At 39.5% G+C, this 19,914-nt stretch overlaps 24 non-coding genes across 24 annotated transcripts; all 24 read right to left on the bottom strand.

Moving 5' to 3' along the window:
- Positions 1–47: 47 nt before the first annotated feature.
- On the bottom strand, positions 48–121 carry TRNAT-AGU (transfer RNA threonine (anticodon AGU)). Its single transcript has one exon. It is a non-coding gene; the product is annotated as a tRNA-Thr (tRNA).
- Positions 122–191: 70 nt separating this feature from the next.
- Positions 192–265, bottom strand: TRNAT-AGU (transfer RNA threonine (anticodon AGU)). Its single transcript has one exon. It is a non-coding gene; the product is annotated as a tRNA-Thr (tRNA).
- A 214-nt stretch (positions 266–479) lies between these two features.
- On the bottom strand, positions 480–553 carry TRNAT-AGU (transfer RNA threonine (anticodon AGU)). The gene has a single exon. It is a non-coding gene; the product is annotated as a tRNA-Thr (tRNA).
- Positions 554–623: 70 nt separating this feature from the next.
- Positions 624–697, bottom strand: TRNAT-AGU (transfer RNA threonine (anticodon AGU)). The gene has a single exon. It is a non-coding gene; the product is annotated as a tRNA-Thr (tRNA).
- Positions 698–767: 70 nt separating this feature from the next.
- On the bottom strand, positions 768–841 carry TRNAT-AGU (transfer RNA threonine (anticodon AGU)). Its single transcript has one exon. It is a non-coding gene; the product is annotated as a tRNA-Thr (tRNA).
- A 356-nt stretch (positions 842–1,197) lies between these two features.
- Positions 1,198–1,271, bottom strand: TRNAT-AGU (transfer RNA threonine (anticodon AGU)). The gene has a single exon. It is a non-coding gene; the product is annotated as a tRNA-Thr (tRNA).
- A 501-nt stretch (positions 1,272–1,772) lies between these two features.
- Positions 1,773–1,846, bottom strand: TRNAT-AGU (transfer RNA threonine (anticodon AGU)). The gene has a single exon. It is a non-coding gene; the product is annotated as a tRNA-Thr (tRNA).
- Positions 1,847–2,204: 358 nt separating this feature from the next.
- TRNAT-AGU (transfer RNA threonine (anticodon AGU)) lies at positions 2,205–2,278 on the bottom strand. The gene has a single exon. It is a non-coding gene; the product is annotated as a tRNA-Thr (tRNA).
- Positions 2,279–2,348: 70 nt separating this feature from the next.
- Positions 2,349–2,422, bottom strand: TRNAT-AGU (transfer RNA threonine (anticodon AGU)). Its single transcript has one exon. It is a non-coding gene; the product is annotated as a tRNA-Thr (tRNA).
- A 70-nt stretch (positions 2,423–2,492) lies between these two features.
- Positions 2,493–2,566, bottom strand: TRNAT-AGU (transfer RNA threonine (anticodon AGU)). The gene has a single exon. It is a non-coding gene; the product is annotated as a tRNA-Thr (tRNA).
- A 70-nt stretch (positions 2,567–2,636) lies between these two features.
- TRNAT-AGU (transfer RNA threonine (anticodon AGU)) lies at positions 2,637–2,710 on the bottom strand. The gene has a single exon. It is a non-coding gene; the product is annotated as a tRNA-Thr (tRNA).
- Positions 2,711–2,780: 70 nt separating this feature from the next.
- On the bottom strand, positions 2,781–2,854 carry TRNAT-AGU (transfer RNA threonine (anticodon AGU)). Its single transcript has one exon. It is a non-coding gene; the product is annotated as a tRNA-Thr (tRNA).
- Positions 2,855–2,924: 70 nt separating this feature from the next.
- On the bottom strand, positions 2,925–2,998 carry TRNAT-AGU (transfer RNA threonine (anticodon AGU)). Its single transcript has one exon. It is a non-coding gene; the product is annotated as a tRNA-Thr (tRNA).
- Positions 2,999–3,499: 501 nt separating this feature from the next.
- On the bottom strand, positions 3,500–3,573 carry TRNAT-AGU (transfer RNA threonine (anticodon AGU)). Its single transcript has one exon. It is a non-coding gene; the product is annotated as a tRNA-Thr (tRNA).
- Positions 3,574–3,643: 70 nt separating this feature from the next.
- TRNAT-AGU (transfer RNA threonine (anticodon AGU)) lies at positions 3,644–3,717 on the bottom strand. The gene has a single exon. It is a non-coding gene; the product is annotated as a tRNA-Thr (tRNA).
- A 214-nt stretch (positions 3,718–3,931) lies between these two features.
- On the bottom strand, positions 3,932–4,005 carry TRNAT-AGU (transfer RNA threonine (anticodon AGU)). The gene has a single exon. It is a non-coding gene; the product is annotated as a tRNA-Thr (tRNA).
- A 790-nt stretch (positions 4,006–4,795) lies between these two features.
- Positions 4,796–4,869, bottom strand: TRNAT-AGU (transfer RNA threonine (anticodon AGU)). The gene has a single exon. It is a non-coding gene; the product is annotated as a tRNA-Thr (tRNA).
- A 70-nt stretch (positions 4,870–4,939) lies between these two features.
- On the bottom strand, positions 4,940–5,013 carry TRNAT-AGU (transfer RNA threonine (anticodon AGU)). The gene has a single exon. It is a non-coding gene; the product is annotated as a tRNA-Thr (tRNA).
- Positions 5,014–5,227: 214 nt separating this feature from the next.
- On the bottom strand, positions 5,228–5,301 carry TRNAT-AGU (transfer RNA threonine (anticodon AGU)). The gene has a single exon. It is a non-coding gene; the product is annotated as a tRNA-Thr (tRNA).
- A 70-nt stretch (positions 5,302–5,371) lies between these two features.
- On the bottom strand, positions 5,372–5,445 carry TRNAT-AGU (transfer RNA threonine (anticodon AGU)). The gene has a single exon. It is a non-coding gene; the product is annotated as a tRNA-Thr (tRNA).
- Positions 5,446–5,768: 323 nt separating this feature from the next.
- TRNAA-AGC (transfer RNA alanine (anticodon AGC)) lies at positions 5,769–5,842 on the bottom strand. Its single transcript has one exon. It is a non-coding gene; the product is annotated as a tRNA-Ala (tRNA).
- Positions 5,843–5,912: 70 nt separating this feature from the next.
- TRNAT-AGU (transfer RNA threonine (anticodon AGU)) lies at positions 5,913–5,986 on the bottom strand. Its single transcript has one exon. It is a non-coding gene; the product is annotated as a tRNA-Thr (tRNA).
- A 70-nt stretch (positions 5,987–6,056) lies between these two features.
- Positions 6,057–6,130, bottom strand: TRNAT-AGU (transfer RNA threonine (anticodon AGU)). The gene has a single exon. It is a non-coding gene; the product is annotated as a tRNA-Thr (tRNA).
- Positions 6,131–6,344: 214 nt separating this feature from the next.
- TRNAT-AGU (transfer RNA threonine (anticodon AGU)) lies at positions 6,345–6,418 on the bottom strand. The gene has a single exon. It is a non-coding gene; the product is annotated as a tRNA-Thr (tRNA).
- Positions 6,419–19,914: the final 13,496 nt, after the last annotated feature.

The raw sequence follows: 19,914 nt of genomic DNA, 5'->3' as shown, positions 1-19,914 counted from the left end.
GATTTGACAAAAATGGCGAGCAAAGATAAAATAAAACATTAACCCGTAGGCTCCGCCGAGATTCGAACTCAGGATCTCCTGTTCACTAGACAGGCGCTTTAACCAACTAAGCCACGGCGCCACGGCTCGCACGGTTGAATCACTGATTTGACAAAAATGGAGAGCAAAGTTAAAATAAAACATTAACCCGTAGGTTCCGCCGAGATTCGAACTCAGGATCTCCTGTTTACTAGACAGGCGCTTTAACCAACTAAGCCACGGCGCCACGGCTTACACGGTAGAATCACTGATTTGACAAAAATGGCAAGCAAAGATAAAATATAACATTAACCCGTAGGCTCCGCCGAGATTCGAACTCAGGATTTTCTGTTTACTAGACAGGCGCTTTAACCAACTAAGCCACGGCGCCACGGGTCAAGCGGTTGAATCACTGATTTGACAAAAATAGCGAGCAAAGATAAAATAAAACATTAACCCGTAGGCTCCGCCGAGATTCGAACTCAGGATCTCCTGTTTACTAGACAGGCGCTTTAACCAACTAAGCCACGGCGCCACGGGTCAAACGTTTGAATCACTGATTTGACAAAAATGGCGACCAAAGATAAAATAAAACATTAACCCGTAGGCTCCGCCGAGATTCGAACTCAGGACCTTCTGTTTACTAGACAGGCGCTTTAACCAACTAAGCCACGGCGCCACGGGTCAAACGGTTGAATCACTGATTTGACAAAAATGGCGAGCAAAGATAAAATAAAACATTAACCCGTAGGCTCCGCCGAGATTTGAACTCAGGATCTCCTGTTTACTAGACAGGCGCTTTAACCAACTAAGCCACGGCGCCACGGGTCAAACGGTTGAATCACTGATTTGACAAAAATGGCGAGCAAAGTTAAAATGAAACATTAACCCGTAGGCTCCGCCGAGTTTCGAACTCAGGATCTCCTGTTTACTAGACAGGCGCTTTAACCAACTAAGCCATGGCGCCACGGCTCACACGGTTAAATCACTGATTTGAAAAATGACGAGCAAAGATAAAATAAAACATTAACCCGTAGGCTCCGCCGAGATTCGAGCTCAGGATATCCTGTTTACTAGACAGGCGCTTTAACCTACTAAGCCACGGCACCACGGGTCAAACGGTTGAATCACTGATTTGACAAAAATGGCGAGCAAAGATAAAATAAAACATTAACCCGTAGGCTCCGCCGAGATTCGAACTCAGGATCTCCTGTTTACTAGACAGGCGCTTTAACCAACTAAGCCACGGCGCCACGGGTCAAACGGTTGAATCACTGATTTGACAAAAATGGCGAGCAAAGTTAAAATGAAACATTAACCCGTAGGCTCCGCCGAGTTTCGAGCTCAGGATATCCTGTTTACTAGACAGGCGCTTTAACCAACTAAGCCACGGCGCCACGGGTCAAACGGTTGAATCACTGATTTGACAAAAATGGCGAGCAAAGAAAAATGAAACATTAACCCATAGGCCCCGTCGAGATTCGAGCTCAGGATTTCCTGTTTACTAGACAGTTGTTTTAACCAACTAAGCCACGGCGCCACGGCTCACACGGTTGAATCACTGATTTCACAAAAATGGCGAGCAAAGTTAAAATGAAACATTAACCCGTAGGCTCCGCCGAGTTTCGAGCTCAGGATATCCTGTTTACTAGACAGGCGCTTTAACCAACTAAGCCACGGCGCCACGGGTCAAACGGTTGAATCACTGGTTTGACAAAAATGGCGAGCAAAGATAAAATATAACATTAACCCGTAGGCTCCGCCGAGATTCGAACTCAGGATCTCCTGTTTACTAGACAGGCGCTTTAACCAACTAAGCCACGGCGCCACGGCTCACACGGTTGAATCACTGATTTGACAAAAATGGAGAGCAAAGATAAAATAAAACATTAACCCGTAGGTTCCGCCGAGATTCGAACTCAGGATCTCCTGTTTACTAGAAAGGCGCTTTTACCAACTAAGCCACGGCGCCACGGCTTACACGGTAGAATCACTGATTTGACAAAAATGGCGAGCAAAGATAAAATAAAACATTAACCCGTAGGCTCCGCCGAGATTCGAACTCAGGATTTTCTGTTTACTAGACAGGCGCTTTAACCAACTAAGCCACGGCGCCGCGGGTCAAACGGTTGAATCACTGATTTGACAAAAATGGCGAGCAAAGATAAAATAAAACATTAACCCGTAGGCTCCGCCGAGATTCGAACTCAGGATATCCTGTTTACTAGACAGGCGCTTTAACCAACTAAGCCACGGCGCCACGGGTCAAACGTTTGAATCACTGATTTGAGAAAAATGGCGACCAAAGATAAAATAAAACATTAACCCGTAGGCTCCGCCGAGATTCGAACTCAGGATCTTCTGTTTACTAGACAGGCGCTTTAACCAACTAAGCCACGGCGCCACGGGTCAAACGGTTGAATCACTGATTTGACAAAAATGGCGAGCAAAGATAAAATAAAACATTAACCCGTAGGCTCCGCCGAGATTCGAACTCAGGATCTCCTGTTTACTAGACAGGCGCTTTAACCAACTAAGCCACGGCGCCACGGGTCAAACGGTTCAATCACTGATTTGACAAAAATGGCGACCAAAGATAAAATAAAACATTAACCCGTAGGCTCCGCCGAGATTCGAACTCAGGATCTCCTGTTTACTAGACAGGCGCTTTAACCAACTAAGCCACGGCGCCACGGGTCAAACGGTTGAATCACTGATTTGACAAAAATGGCGAGCAAAGATAAAATAAAACATTAAGCCGTAGGCTCCGCCGAGATTCGAACTCAGGATCTCCTGTTTACTAGACAGGCGCTTTAACCAACTAAGCCACGGCGCCACGGCTCACACGGTTGAATTACTGATTTGACAAAAATGGCGAGCAAAGATAAAATAAAACATTAACCCGTAGGCTCCGCCGAGATTCGAACTCAGGATCTCCTGTTCACTAGACAGGCGCTTTAACCAACTAAGCCACGGCGCCACGGCTCACACGGTTGAATCACTGATTTGACAAAAATGGCGACCAAAGATAAAATAAAACATTAACCCGTAGGCCCCGTCGAGATTCGAGCTCAGGATTTCCTGTTTACTAGACAGGCGTTTTAACCAACTAAGCCACGGCGCTACGGCTCACACGGATGAATCACTGATTTGACAAAAATGGCGAGCAAAGAAAAATAAAACATTAACCCATAGGCACCGTCGAGATTCGAGCTCAGGATTTCCTGTTTACTAGACCGGCGTTTTAACCAACTAAGCCACGGCGCCACGGGTCAAACGGTTGAATCACTGATTTGACAAAAATGGCGAGCAAAGATCAAATAAAACATTTAGCTGTAGGCTCCGCCGAGATTCGAACTCAGGATCTCCTGTTTACTAGACAGGCGCTTTAACCAAATAAGCCACGGCGCTACGGCTCACACGGATGAATCACTGATTTGACAAAAATGGCGAGCAAAGATAAAATAAAACATTAACCCGTAGGCTCCGCCAAGATTCGAACTCAGGATCTCCTGTTTACTAGACAGGCGCTTTAACCAACTAAGCCACGGCGCCACGGGTCAAACGGTTGAATCACTGATTTGACCAAAATGGCGAGCAAAGATAAAATAAAACATTAACCCGTAGGCTCCGCCAAGATTCGAACTCAGGATCTCCTGTTTACTAGACAGGCGCTTTAACCAACTAAGCCACGGCGCCACGGGTCAAGCGGTTGAATCACTGATTTGACAAAAATGGCGAGCAAAGATAAAATAAAACATTAACCCGTAGGCTCCGCCGAGATTCGAACTCAGGATCTCCTGTCTAATAGACAGGCGCTTTAACCAACTAAGCCAGGGCGCCACGGGTCAAACGGTTGAATCACTGATTTGACAAAAATGGCGAGCAAAGATAAAATAAAACATAAACCCGTAAGCTCCGCCGAGATTCGAACTCAGGATCACCTGTTTACTAGACAGGCGCTTTAACCAACTAAGCCACGGCGCCACAGGTCAAACGGTTGAATCACTGATTTGACAAAAATGGCGAGCAAAGATAAAATAAAACATTAACCGGTAGGCACCGTCGAGATTCGAGCTCAGGATCTCCTGTTTACTAGACAGGCGCTTTAACCAACTAAGCCACGGCGCCACGGCTCACACGGTTGAATCACTGATTTGACAAAAATGGTGAGCAAAGATAAAATAAAACATTAACCCGTAGGCTCCGCCGAGATTCGAACTCAGGATCTCCTGTTTACTAGACAGGCGCTTTAACCAAATAAGCCACGGCGCTACGGCTCACATGGTTGAATCACTGATTTGACAAAAATGGTGAGCCAAGATAAAATAAAACATTAACCCGTAGGCTCCGCCGAGATTCGAACTCAGGATCTCCTGTTTACTAGACAGGCGCTTTAACCAAATAAGCCGCGGCGCTACGGCTCACACGGATGAATCACTGATTTGACAAAAATGGCGAGCAAAGATAAAATAAAACATTAACCCGTAGGCTCCGCCAAGATTCGAACTCAGGATCTCCTGTTTACTAGACAGGCGCTTTAACCAACTAAGCCACGGCGCTACGGCTCACACGGATGAATCACTGATTTGACAAAAATGGCGAGCAAAGATAAAATAAAACATTAACCCGTAGGCTCCGCCAAGATTCGAACTCAGGATCTCCTGTTTACTAGACAGGCGTTTTAACCAAATAAGCCACGGCGCTACGGCTCACACGGATGAATCACTGATTTGACAAAAATGGCGAGCAAAGATAAAATAAAACATTAACCCGTAGGCTCCGCCAAGATTCGAACTCAGGATCTCCTGTTTACTAGACAGGCGCTTTAACCAACTAAGCCACGGCGCCACGGATCAAACGGTTGAATCACTGATTTGACCAAAATGGCGAGCAAAGATAAAATAAAACATTAACCCGTAGGCTCCGCCAAGATTCGAACTCAGGATCTCCTGTTTACTAGACAGGCGCTTTAACCAACTAAGCCACGGCGCCACGGGTCAAGCGGTTGAATCACTGATTTGACAAAAATGGCGAGCAAAGATAAAATAAAACATTAACCCGTAGGCTCCGCCGAGATTCGAACTCAGGATCTCCTGTCTAATAGACAGGCGCTTTAACCAACTAAGCCAGGGCGCCACGGGTCAAACGGTTGAATCACTGATTTGACAAAAATGGCGAGCAAAGATAAAATGAAACATTAACCCGTAGGCTCCGCCAAGATTCGAACTCAGGATCTCCTGTTTACTAGACAGGCGCTTTAACCAACTAAGCCACGGCGCCACGGGTCAAACGGTTGAATCACTGATTTGACAAAAATGGCGAGCAAAGATAAAATAAAACATTAACCCGTAGGCTCCGCCGAGATTCGAACTCAGGATCTCCTGTTTACTAGACAGGCGCTTTAACCAACTAAGCCACGGCGCCACGGGTCAAACGGTTGAATCACTGATTTGACAAAAATGGCGAGCCAAGATTCGAACTCAGGATCTCCTGTTTACTAGACAGGCGCTTTAACCAACTAAGCCACGGCGCCACGGCTCACACGGTTGAATCACTGATTTGACAAAAATGGTGAGCAAAGATAAAATAAAACATTAACCCGTAGGCTCCGCCGAGATTCGAACTCAGGATCTCCTGTTTACTAGACAGGCGCTTTAACCAACTTAGAAACGGCGCCACGGCTCACACGGTTGAATCACTGATTTGACAAAAATGGCGAGCAAAGATAAAATAAAACATTAACCCGTAGGCTCCGCCGAGATTCGAACTCAGGATCTCCTGTTTGCTAGACAGGCGCTTTAACCAACTAAGCCACGGCGCCACGGCTCACACGGTTGAATAACTGATTTGACAAAAATGGCGAGCAAAGATAAAATAAAACATTAACCCGTAGGCTCCGCCGAGATTCGAACTCAGGATCTCCTGTTTACTAGACAGGCGCTTTAACCAACTAAGCCACGGCGCCACGGCTCACACGGTTGAATCACTGATTTGACAAAAATGGCGAGCAAAGATAAAATAAAACATTAACCCGTAGGCTCCGCCGAGATTCGAACTCAGGATCTCCTGTTTACTAGACAGGCGCTTTAACCAACTAAGCCACGGCGCCACGGCTAACACGGTAGAATCACTGATTTGACAAAAATGGCAAGCAAAGATAAAATATAACATTAACCCGTAGGCTCCGCCGAGATTCGAACTCAGGATTTTCTGTTTACTAGACAGGCGCTTTAACCAACTAAGCCACGGCGCCACGGGTCAAACGGTTGAATCACTGATTTGACAAAAATGGCGAGCAAAGATAAAATAAAACATTAACCCGTAGGCTCCGCCGAGATTCGAACTCAGGATCTCCTGTTTACTAGACAGGCGCTTTAACCAACTAAGCCACGGCGCCACGGCTCACACGGTTGAATCACTGATTTGACAAAAATGGCGAGCAAAGATAAAAAAACATTACCCCGAGGGCTCCGCCGAGATTCAAACTCGGGATCTCCTGTTTGCTAGACAGGCGCTTTAACCAACTAAAATCCGCATTCACACTATCCAACTTTAGTCACCTGACTATGTCTGTCTGACTAGTCAGCCCGACTAGTCAGGTCAGCTTTCACGTTCATACTATCCAACTCGTCAGCTTGGTTTTGGATGCGTTTTGTCGGGTAGTTTAGTTCGAACGTTAGACGCATGAGGTCGTTTATATATCATTAACCAATCAGAGGAAGGAAATTTAGGTAGAAGCTGTCTGATGAGGAATGTTGGCTTTGGCTCAATATTGTGGCTGGTTAAATTTATTGTTTTGAGTGATAGTAAATATGGAGTCTGATGAAAAAAAGAAAATTTCTTTATTAAGTATTGTTTTGATCGTAAAGAAACAAAGGGTGAAAAAAGAACGAACAATTAGATAAATTTTGTTATAATTAAAAAGGGAAAGAAATAATTATAAAACTTACGGCTTCTTTTACTATCAAACTTTCTCCACACAAGGATCAATACGTCGAAAAGTTTATAAAAAAACATAAATTTAACGTCGTCCGCTCACTGCGATTTCACACGTGATCGCATTGAAGTCACTTTTTCTCGGTTTCTATTGGCTGCTGCTAGTCTGCCTGATTTTAATCGCCTCTCTTCCCGATTCAAAGTCGGAAGCTTCCCCGACAAAATCTTATCAGGTGAAGAATTCACATTACCGGACTTGTCGGTCAGACAAAAATCGGGCAGCTTGTCAGCTGACTAAAGTTGGATAGTGTGAATGAGCCTTAAGCCACGGCGCAACACATCTTGCGGTTGAACGTTGCCTACGTTATTATGAAGGCCCGTGCGGCCTATTTTTCCGCGAATATTTTTACGACATTTTAGTTCGCAAGGTTTCACCGCTTGACGCGCTCCGAATCACTTCATTCTCGACCTTGTTAGTTTAAAATATTCTATTTCGCGGGCCATTGATTTCATGGGAATAAGGTTTCTTATTCTTATTATTAGGACCAAGCTCCCTAAGTTCTTTAAATAAAGCTTTTGACGTTGAGGAAAAATTTCCATTGATAAGTACAAGATGCTCTTTCAATAGTAAGTTTTGATCTTCCAACTCTTTAAGTATGTCTTGTAAGCTTGATATTTTCTTATTCCTTCTAGAGAGCTTCTCTGAGGCACTTTTTCAGTCTTTTGGCCAGACTGTGTCTCTTTTCTTCGAAATATTAGTTCTTTTATTTAAAGAAAGAATCAAGGTCTCTGGATCGTTGCAATGATAATTCTGATCCAACTAAAGTTAGTAAAAAATTTGTCAGATTTAATGAAAGTTGAAAATTGTAAAAGCAAAAGAAACTTAAAAGGGATGTCTTTTAATAATAGTTAAAATTTACAATGGTAAGAACTTACCAAAACATTGTCTTCTTCTGGGTTATATTGAAAATGTTGAGTCCTCCGGAATCAAGAAAATATCGTCAGTTTGAACAGTAACCTATCAGAAGTTAAATTGTTTTCTCTGATTGTTTGCTTAAATAAATCATATACACGAAATATACCGGTTTTGTATTCTTTTCAACAACTGAGTCAAAATCTAAAGTTTCCTCAACTTATTGGTTGCTCAAACTAAAACCTGCTGCTTCAAGTTCATCAGAAGACCAGACTTTATTAATACCGCTCGCTTCTGAACCCGACTTGTCTGTCTTTTCTACACTACCAATTCTACCGTAACATTAAATTATGTTTTAACTGCAGGATACGCGAAAAACAATGTCATTCTTATTTTTTAAACCATGGAGCAGAATATGTTTCTTTCTCTAGTAAAATACTAGTAAATGTCCTAAAAACAGAGGGCTTGCTGCTCCACAGTGTAAAGTTTTCACGCTTAAACCTACCATCAAAGAATGTGTCACAATTCTCAGTTGAAATTGTGTCTTGTAAAAGTTAGTGTATGCCATTTAAAATCTGAATATTTTTGGCCAAAAAATGATAACTACAAACAAAGTCATTGTTGGTTGGGTGCCAATCATCACAATTCACAGCTTTTATCCACTTTGAAAGCGTTTCAGGTTTAGAGAATGAAACCTATAGTTAAAAACAATGATAGGCCTACATTTAATATAAATAATTACAAACTGTTACAACCTATGGAAAGAACTATTGGTGCTCGGATTTGTGGTGGTTAATTTATAATTTTGGCAATAAACAAATGCACAACTTTTAACCCTTTTGAAAAAATAAATAAATTTCGTGTAAAAGTAACCATAAACCTTTGGCGTCTATTTAGGCTTAATTTGAACTTCGCGCTTGATATCAATTTCAGTAACCGCACTGTTAAAAATAAAGGTTTATAAAACGACCAAAATTGGACTTTTATTTTATTTCAAACCATTTGGTTACTGAAAATGGTCTAATCAATTATTTTAGACCGATTTTACTCTTTCATGTTGAATACAATACCTTTTGGGGTATTGAAAGGGAACGAGCCCTAAGAATAAACCTTTTCCAGTCCTGTGGGAAAAGTATAAAAAAGTTATGTTCTAACATTTAGTCCTTTTGAATACCCATTTAATTCCCTTAAACGAAGAAAAAAATTATATGGATCAATTTCGAGACTAGTATTTGAATATTACGTTGTTTCTTTTTTAATATTTTCTTTAAAATAACATAATGCGCAGAAATTCCAATCACCAGGAATATTTAACTAAGGTTAAGTTTTTAAAAATTTGATAACAGATTTAAATATAGGGGATATTGATTATGGCGTCAAACTATTATAACCCAAATATCGGAATCACAAAATTATTGTTACGTGTATATCAAAAACTGAAAGTAATAATTGATACTTTACGTGATCAACTACCTTTGTTCAACGACTATTTCCCCCTAGCGAAAACCAGCTTAATCTGGCCATGTTAATGGTTAATCTATTGCATCGTATTGAATAATAATAATAAAAAGTATTAAATAAGGGCCTATAAAGGACTGAAAATAAAGTTTAAAAGGATTAACTTCTTACTGTTTATGAAGTAAAATGGATAAAAGAGTGTAAAATAAGTACATAAACACTCCACAAAAGGACTAAATTTGGCGGGGCAGAAGGTTTAAATATGTTCTATGATAAAACCCTGAATGGTCTTAAATATTGAAAAATGTTTTAAGCACTTTAAAGGTCTAAAATAAGACCTTTATTTTTAACAGTGCAATAGGTGGTGCAAAGCTTATAGTAAAGCCCAGTTTTAAGTATTTATAGTTCTAGCTTTTAGAACTACATAAATACTTATTTCAACGGTAAACACTTTTATTTAATGTTGTGTTATTGTAAAGAAAAAAATTATATTATCACTGTCAAAATTTTCAAGTTCAATTTCATCGTAATTTTAGATTACCGTTAAGTAACATAACACTAATTTGACCGTTAATTTTACGGTAAAATTTTAAACGTTCATATGACTGTAAAGTTTATTGTGAAATTACCGTTCGGTTACGGTAATTACTTAGAGTTTATCTGTCTAAACTATATTTATTTGGTATGTAATTTTAAACGTTCATATGACTGTAAAGTTTATTGTGAAATTACCGTTCGGTTACGGTAATTTCTTAGAGTTTATCTGTCTAAACTATATTTATTTGGTATGTAATATTCAAAAGTTTTTTTTACGTTTTTAAGTTAAGAGTAATCTTAATTATATCTAACTGGAGGGGAATGATTATTAGGTACTAGATCTTAGCATAATAAGACTTTTAGTATCTTGAACGTTAGGAATGATCAAGAATAACTAGCACAATTAGCGAAATTAATACAATACATACAAACAACAATATGTTTAAGACCAGAATAATAAAAAACAATAATTTTTCAGAAGTACTGTCCAAACAAAAAAGAAGCTATTTAGTAACAATTTATTGAATGTTACGGACAATTAAGTAAAAATGCAAACCAAGTATATAATTATCTTCCTTAAAATGCAGGCTGCATACCACATCTGCAAGGCGGCTTGTATCATTCACTTGTTAATATTCCCTTTGTATGTTATTCAACCATAATTTCCTAAGGGTTTCATCATTAGAAAACTCGTGGAAAAACAATTCTCTCCTACTGGTTGTATTTGAAGAACAAAACGCAATGCAATAAGAAGGCATAGCTTCGATTATACCTACCACATTTCTTAATTCCCTAATTGAATACTTGGCTTTTTTAAACTATAATATTTCAGATAAATCGGTTTTATACCTAAAAAACTTTTCTTTCTTGTCATTTAAGTGTATAGAAGCTGGGCATTTGTTACATTTATTGGAGTCAAATAGCTTTCAAAGTAACGCGTTCGAAAATGGCGTTTTATCAAAAACGCGTTCCCTTATTACGAATACACCATAAACAACTTATTTTCCAAAATATTTACAATTTAAAAATGTAAGATTTAGGAATAACTTTAAATTGTTCTCTAGAAATTAATTACCCCAGAATTGAATAGAACAAAATATTAAGTCGTTCCATCTTTAATTTTAATTTCGGTGTAATAAATGACTTGTTCAACGTAAATGATTTTTTTGAAATATGCATTCGTCGTTAGTTCTACTACATTCCTAAAACTCATATTTTTTAAAAGCAAACTCTTCTCGAGATTTTTACGAACTCGAAAATAAGGCAGTCGCTTCCAACAATATTCCCGCGGTTTTTGACTCTCAAGGAGTGACCGTCTCCGATCCCGATACTACCCGCGAGATGGGCATAGATTACTGCGGCGCCCTCCAAATCTTCGGATATCGACGAATCGGAAATACCTTAATTTTTTACCCGACCATCTCCCTACCGTTGATAATCACAACGCCACTCTCATTTCGGAAGACTTCAATCTCTCGGAAACTTATCGCGCTTTTAAGGGGCTATCCCGTGGAAAGGCCTGCGGCGTCGACGGTGGGAGAGTTTCGTTTGGCCAACTTCTCATTTGGCCGACCACAAAATACACGTTACGCCGACTGTCCATTTGGCCGACTGACCATTTGTCCGACTGAGAAGTCGGACAAATGTACATTCGGTCAAATGGACAGTGCATTTGACCGACTGCTAATTTGTCCGACTGCTCATTTAGCCGACTACTCATTTGAACGACTGCTCATTTGAACGACTGCTCATTTGAACGACTGCTCATTTGAACGACTGCTCATTGAACGGCTGCTCATTTGAATGCCTGCTCATTTGGCTGACTGCTCATTTGGCCAACTACTCATTTGGCCGACTGCTCATTTGGCGGTTGAACGATACTAGGTGCGTTTGGCTAGGTACTGTCCTCTAGATCGCGTTTTAGAAAGCCCAGCTTGGTTATAAAGAACGGGGCTGGGCGGGGGGCGCCGGTCCGGCCTCCCAGCGCTCGAGCAAAGTGAGTGCGTGGCGCCGTCAGGCGCCAATACTTAGAATACATTGCCCGTTCTATAAGTCAACCTAACACTAAAGACATAGTAAAGGACATGCTATAGTATAACAGTCGGTCAAATGAGCTGTTCATCTGACCGACTGAGCTATCGGCCAAATTAGCAGTCAGTCAAATGAGCAGTCGGTCAAATGAGCAGTCGGCCCAATGAGCAGTCGGTCAAATGGGTTGCTCATTTGGCCGACCAGAATTTCGGCTAAAAGGGTAGTCGGCCAAATGAGTAGTCGGCCTAATGAGAAGTCGGCCATATGGTCTGCTCATTTGGTGGACTGAAAAGTCGACCAAATGAGCTGTCGGCCAAATGGGCATTCGGACATATGAGCAGTCGGCCAAATGAAAAGTCGGTCAAATGAGCAGTCGGCCCAATGAGCAGTCGGCCCAATGAGCAGTCGGCCCAATGAGTAGTCGGCCAAATGAGTAGTCGGCCCAATGAGCAGTCGGTCAAATGAGCAGTCGGCCCAATGAGCAGTCGGCCCAATGAGCAGTCGGCCCAATGAGTAGTCGGCCAAATGAGTAGTCGGCCCAATGAGCAGTCGGTCAAATGAGTAGTCGGCCAAATGAGCAGTCGGTCAAATGGGTTGCTCATTTGGCCGACCCGAATTTCGGCTAAAAGGGTAGTCGGTCAAATGAGTAGTCGGCCTAATGAGTAGTCGGCCATATGGTCTGCTCATTTGGCGGACTGAAAAGTCGACCAAATGAGCTGTCGGCCAAATGGGCATTCGGACATATGAGCAGACGGCCAAATGAAATGTCGGTCAAATGAAGAGTCGGCCAAATTCACCCCACCCTCGACGGTATACCTAGAGATCCTGGCATATAGAGATATGAAACTCCGCCAAAAACGCGACAAGAAAAATCCTGGCATCAGCGACGCCCTGTGGCCATGAGTAACTTAGTAAGGGCACATTATGAACCAAGGTTTTAGACGCAAAAATTTTAAACGCATTACAGACGCCAACAGTTTACGCATTTTCGTCTTTTTAATCTTAATTACTTAAAATGGCAGGAGCATATTGTTCAGCTCTTCGTTGCAACAATTCTAAGTTCGACAAAATAAAGAACGGTTGAATATAAAATAAGTAACTTTTATTAGGCCTTTATTTAAACAGTGTGTTTTTCGAAATTACAGTTCACATATATGACTAGAAAATTTAGGGAGACGTGATCTTTTTAGAAAAATTCGCATTATCTTTATACCATATAGTCATAAAATATGCGCCATACATTTTGAAGAATCTTGTTTTATTAATTATAAAACGAAAAACAGACTTATACCAACAGCCATTCCTATAGAATAATTTCCAAGAATAATATACAAGCATTGAAGAATGACGAAGTAGAGGATTTCGTAGATTTAGGTCCCATAGGCCGCACTAATGATTATGCTAACTAAGCGTTAGTTTTCATGGTTAAGGGCCAAAAAATGGAAAGAGTCATTTGGATTTTTCTTAGAAAGGTGATGCATTGGGTATTAGCCTAGCTGATTTTGTTAATAATTTCTAAGATGACTTTCAAGTTTGTAAAAATTCCATTTAAAAACCGACACTAGGAAAACAAAACATACATGTACTCTCGTACATATCTGGTTCAATCGTATCTAGAAAAGTGAAAAGCCATGATTGTGAATTAGGCAAAAACGAACTTGAACATAGCAATCCAACACTCAGTCACAGTCAGTCTAAAATTTTAGTCATTTAATTAATATGTATGATTCATCGTCATTCAGTGGTTTGAAAATACCAACATTACATTTTCTGAAGCTTACAACTATAATTAAATTTAGATTTAAATGGTTTTACCAGGGTTTTATAGGGCGAAACAAACAGTAATTAAACACTCAAACATCACATGAATAACACAACTTAAACAATTTCCCATTTACCAATTCCCACAATAATTACATTAAAAGTCAACATTTTTATAACTAGTCATCAGTCCCCTTGCATTGGTTTCACTGCGGCAGCGCTCTATTTACAGAACAAGTTTATCAGTAAATAATACGAAGCAAATTTTAATGAAAGAAATATCTACAGAGGGTATTTGTATTTTTCTCGCTTACGAAATACTTGCCGCATCTTTAACGCTCATTTTATTTCAACACTCGCCCTTGATGAAGATGGTAGTGGACGACTCGTAGACTTCCTGTTCACGTTGTGGCACATACCGCATGAAAAAGACCAATACCATCCAATTTCCAATATCATATAATGACTCGCACACCCAGGAAATCAATGACTGCATTAGGAATCGTAGATGTCCAAATATCCACACCAATAAAAAATGTATTAACAAGAAGCGAAAAACTTACCCTCACAAAGCACAGAAAGCCACTTGACTAAACCACAGCTCGTATATCAATAAATGACCGTAGACGGAATAGTTAGTGCGACACCTTACCATTAACAAACAGTAATTTTCGACGTTGTTATCATGAAACCGGATAAGCTAAACAACACGACCTACACACTATAAAGTCTCCTCCAAAACTGGACGTTTTCGTGGAAACAAAATAATCTCAAAAAAGCAAAGATAAAAATATAAGATCAAAGAATAGACAAAAAACAACATTATGTCGATCACTAAAAATAACATACGACCCTTCCTTTGCCTAAAACCCAAATACATATTATATTAAAATAATTTAAATCTTACACGAAATCTTGCTCTATTTCAATTAACACTCAGCACTCGGTCCGTCCCAAAGTCAATAAGAAGGAGTCGGAGAGAACGCACCCATAACAACTGCGTTAACGAAAAACAAATGCAAGCAAACGCAACGTAATCGCAAATTTAGCCGTTAACGCTTACCGTCACACGGTGGTTTTGCCAACCTTTAAACTGCTAAAACGGTTATTCGACTGCGTACCCAGTGATCCAAGAAACTGCGTACGCAATGATTACCCTTTGCCCCGAAAATGCGAACGCGTTCGCAGGCCTGACCGACAGACAGACAGACTGACACGGTGGTTGTATAACCCCTCCTAGGGTACAAAGTTCCCTCGGAGAGTTAAAAATGGGTCAGCTGTTGTCTAGGGGTATGAATATAAATATATACTTAACTGAAAACGAGAATCTGAGAGAACCAAAAGATAAATTTCATATTAATAATAAAGTTAAAATTCGATTTGAAAGAACTTGAGTCTAAAGCTTCCCTTCGCGAGTAAAATAAAATAATAATCATGCACAATAGTACACATTCAGGAGATTGAACATAAAGGAATAATTTACATTCTATTTACATCGTACTGGAAAACAAAATACATACATGGTCCTTAGGGTGCCGCTTGGAGTTGCCGACCGGGCTTGGAAAACGTTTAGCTTCAAGGAAGAGGTCGTATGCCATTCCCTCCCTCAAACTCTTTGAGTTTTGTGGTAGCCCGCACTCGCCTTTAACGGTTAGGATGGATAAACTTCCAAGAATTCGGATTGGAATTAAGACTTTTTCTACATTCGTTACAGCTAGGAGCAACAAACACAAGGAGAACGCAGCTAGCCTTTAAACACGCTAACGCAGTGTTGTGTACGAATTTCAATGGACGAGCGTCCCGACTCACCAGCCTTTACGATGAACGTTTTACGGGCGGGGGGGGGGGGAATATATTTTCCGAATTTTCCCCTTCCGACGGCAGCAGGTGCTAAAGCGTCTAGCCAATGAAAAACGTACACAAGAAAATCCACGAGTTTTGACGGGTTGCGTTTTCCTTGTGCGGGGTGTTGTGTTTGTTTCTCCTAGGTTACAGGGCGTTTTAACTGTCCACAGTCCTATGACCGACTCTAGATTTTCCACTCTCACGCCTTTTTCTTGTCGAGAGCTCTTCTCACGTGACTATGGACAAGTTCACCAACCACCACTTGCTCACGCGTTAATTTCCAACAAACCACGCTAGAATGTCCGGCTCTGCAAACTATATTTATAGCGGCATGATATTGTCTATGGCGGCACCATGGGGCACTCTTGATGTTTTAAAAAGTTTAAGCCCGCACGCAAATACCATCGAGGGGGGGGGGGAACGCTGACCGACGAGGGGGCAACAATAAATTAGCACTTAAACATTTGATAATGGTACAAGAATAACGCTCTCAGTTGTAAAACGGGGGACAAACGGGGGTTGTGATTTCTGGGTAACATTCAATAAAATAAGGGAGAGAAATGCTTCGATATCTCTTAAAGATCTCTTATTACAGTGGCGTATCCGTGACCTTCAACCTCGGCGGGGAGGGTTCAGCGAGAATCTTGGCCATAGACTCATCGCTGAACCATGGGCCAATAAAAGATTTCATCCAGGACATGATATATCGGAAAATATCGCCCAACAAGAAAAACCGCCACTACTAGCGCGATCTATCGGTTAAATTTAAAGAAAGCGGAAATCTAGAACAAACCACGTGACCCTATCTTGCCATGTGATCTTGTCCATGCTTAGCCAGAAAAGAGCGCCGGAAACTGTTCTAAATTCCGGTTCACCCCTTATTTCCACCCCTCAGATATAGGGAGGCCGTGTTTTTAGAGAGGTGAAAACGTTTGCACGCTCAAGCATAGAGGAGTCATGTCCTGGATGAAATCTTTTATTGGCCCATGGCTGAACCCAGGCCCAATAACCTCTCACTCGTCGACCAGCCCATTCGGCTCGAGCATCTGGAACCCATTACGCTAAAAGTCAACGATCTTAGGCCTACCACCAATGTTTTTATATTATGGAGATAATAAAATATTTTAAGAATATTTTTTTACTAAAGAAACTATTTTTGGAACTACTTTTGCATTTGGGGTAATTTTGTCGCTACAGTATATTAGATACACAGAGACGGTCGGCTGTGTGTATATATAGGAAGTCTCGAGTTTAACATTAAAACCTCTTCCTTCCCCCACCGTAACGCTATGGAAAAATTAACCCGTTTTTCCACCAAATGCTATGGGACTTTCTAATGGGCTTCACGCTATGGCAAAATCAACTATTTTTTGCGCATTTTTAACTTAAGAATGGTTTATCCGATTGTTTTAATTTTTTTAAAGTAATCTTCGTTTGAGAGTAGGTTGTGTGCTTTTGTATATTTTATTAAATTAATTACCAAATAAGTCTTTGAAAATTAATTTCAGAACATTCTTGTAAAAATTGATACCACCAGATGTCGATACAACTACGGCTCCAAATATTTTCACCTTGGTTGTCTAGCCTCCATTGATAATGTCTCTACTCCATCATCAAAAAGAAAATGGCGTATCGCCGCGATGCATTAGCTCGTGTTTTAAGTAAGCCTTGGTTTACACTTCGATTATTAAGACTTTTTGTACTTCCTTCTTTGTTATCCGTGCGTGGTCGAATGGTTAAACGTGTTATTTGCGTTAAATGCGGTTATGGGGAAGACGAGTTCGAATCTCATCCAAAGGGAGTTAAAATATTTATTTTTAAGTTTTTAATTTAATAATACAAATTAATTTATATCCTGTTTACACAACGGAATCATATCATAATATTTCAATTATTATTATTCTTCTTCAGTACACAAGGGGTTTTCAAGGTCCAGACTCCCCTTCCTTGGACCTAACTTTGACTGTACTACATTTTCACCCCTTATCGACTCCTCTTAATATTCACATACTTAGACCCCCCTTTAGGCTTTGTCCAATTTCTGGCTACGCAGTGTTGGGTAAAATACTTTAATTTCGGTATTTAACAAAATACTGAATACTCAAATACGGTAAAGTATTTAAAATAGAATACTAAATACCCACAGCATAAAGTATTTAAAATAAATAAAATACTTCATTTTAGTATTTTAAAATATTAAATACTCAAAATACTGTGAATTCTTGAAAAGCGGAAAGAAATGAAAGACTGTTCGAAAGATGGAAAATATTCCACTTTTGTGCGCCATCTAAAAGGCAGATTGTCTCGTAAGTCTCGAGTCCTCCCTATTGCAACGCCACCACGGCCGATAAGCGGAATGTTTCACGAGTTTGCGCGGGAGTATGAATTAGACGTATTTCTTCCGCTTGATGGTGTTGTATGGAGACTATTTGATGGATAAAGTATTTTTGCTAATAAAAATCGGTATTTTGTTCAAAATACAAAAAATGTATTTAAATATTATACTAATTATTTTTTTAAGTATTTGAAATAAAATACAAAACACTGAAAAAGTATTCGAAATAAAATACAAAACACTGAAAAAGTATTTGAAATTAAGTACAAAATACTGAAAAAGTATTTAAAATACTACCAAACACTTACTATGTAAGTTAATGTTTAATTTAATCTTCCTTTCGCACTAGAAACAAGACGTTTCTAATGCTGTTAAATGCATATTTAATAACTTTTTTAACTGGTAAAAATCAGAGGTACCAATCCCCTTCCTCCCCACCAGAATGATATCCCTGTACATATGATACATTCCCTATGGAAAATATAATGTTTATTTAGTATCCGCTTAATTTAGTAGTAGTTACGGTATAGTGACATCTTTTAAGGCGTTAAAAACCTACACCAATAATTCGCCACTTGTTTTTTTAAATATTTGGATTTAAATATTTTTGAAAATGATATCTTTGAAAATAACACTGCTGGTACGATAAACAACCACACTGGTGGTATGATAAATAATATTGATAGTCATACGAGAAATTAAATAGTTAAAATTCTGATAATAATAATAATGGGAATTTTGAACGACTAGTTATTCGCAATTCTAGTGGTAATACAATTAACCAGGGCCGTTAATTTGTTCAGCAACAAATTTAACAAATGAAAATAAAACGTACAAAAAATTACCCTTCCACCCCTTAAAAAAGGAAACTGACTTTAGAAAATCAATTATCGATTGAGTGCGGTTAGTGTCCTATAACTTAAGCTTTTTAAAGTGTTACAGAAGCCCGGGATTTAGAAATGACTTTACATAATAAGAGAAATTCAGATGAATCTTTCGGTTTTTTAGATATTTCCTATATAAAGGAAAAAAAGCAATTGTCACAGAGTGTTCAGCAAACTTCGTTGGTATAAAAAATGGTAAAACACGAATTTGAAGATGGATCAGGTAGATTTATTTCTAAATATAACCCCAAATATATTGAATTAAAAATTATTTACCAATTATTGTCTAGGAATGCTTTAAATTATAAAGCGTTAATACAGAAAAGATTTGATACATTATGTAAAACACTATCTATTAAATGTTAGGAACTTGTTGGTCGCTTTTCTGCAACTGTAAATGCTGATCATTTGATTGATTACTTTAGTGGTAAAAAATATCACAATGCTACCAGTTAAGCGTATTTTTGGGAAACGTCGTATCAACCATGCACAAATATGATGGATGAAAAACCACTTGTAATTGATGTTAAAGGATGAGTACATAACATAATACCAAAAGTAAATAGGGGGAGAAAGTCTATCACTGCCTTCAGATTTTACCTTCCACCATGCTGGACACCCTTTTTGAAGAGCTAGTGATCACGTGATATTTCTAACCAATAAGGATAGCACATTACGCGCGAAGTAGTGCATTTGTGGTATTCCGGTCCGCGCTCAAGATGAAAATTTTGAATTTTATTCCCTGGCAACCATGTCACCGCCTCGCGATTTCAAATAGTCTCTCTGTCAAATGTTGACCATTATTTCCTTCGATAACGGTTGATTTTAATTAATAATTACTATATCAATTGTAAAATAAACAAAAAAGCTCGTAGCTATAGCTATTATTTCAGTTAAACTTGCAAATTGTTAGGCCTTAACATCGTAGATTTACCAATTAGTCCCGATCTCCGCTCTTAGATGGCGCCACGCTCTCCACGATTTAAGTGAGCGTTATTCTAGTTACGGTTTATTACTTTTCAAAAGTCATGTTATTATTTTTAAAATGTCGCATTTTAGTTTCTATCATATATCCACTTTATTTAGGAACTAAATTAACCAAATTCTCGAAAGCAAAAGTTTAATATTCACGTATTTTATAGAGAACTATTTTTCATCGTGGCGGAGTACAAACGATACCTTTGTGTCCCTGT

Source organism: Leiobunum rupestre, chromosome 7 (assembly GCF_980474605.1).
Source record: "Leiobunum rupestre chromosome 7, qqLeiRupe1.1.hap1, whole genome shotgun sequence".
Lineage (NCBI taxonomy): Eukaryota > Metazoa > Arthropoda > Arachnida > Opiliones > Sclerosomatidae > Leiobunum > Leiobunum rupestre.
This window is presented reverse-complemented; position numbering and strand designations above follow the sequence as displayed.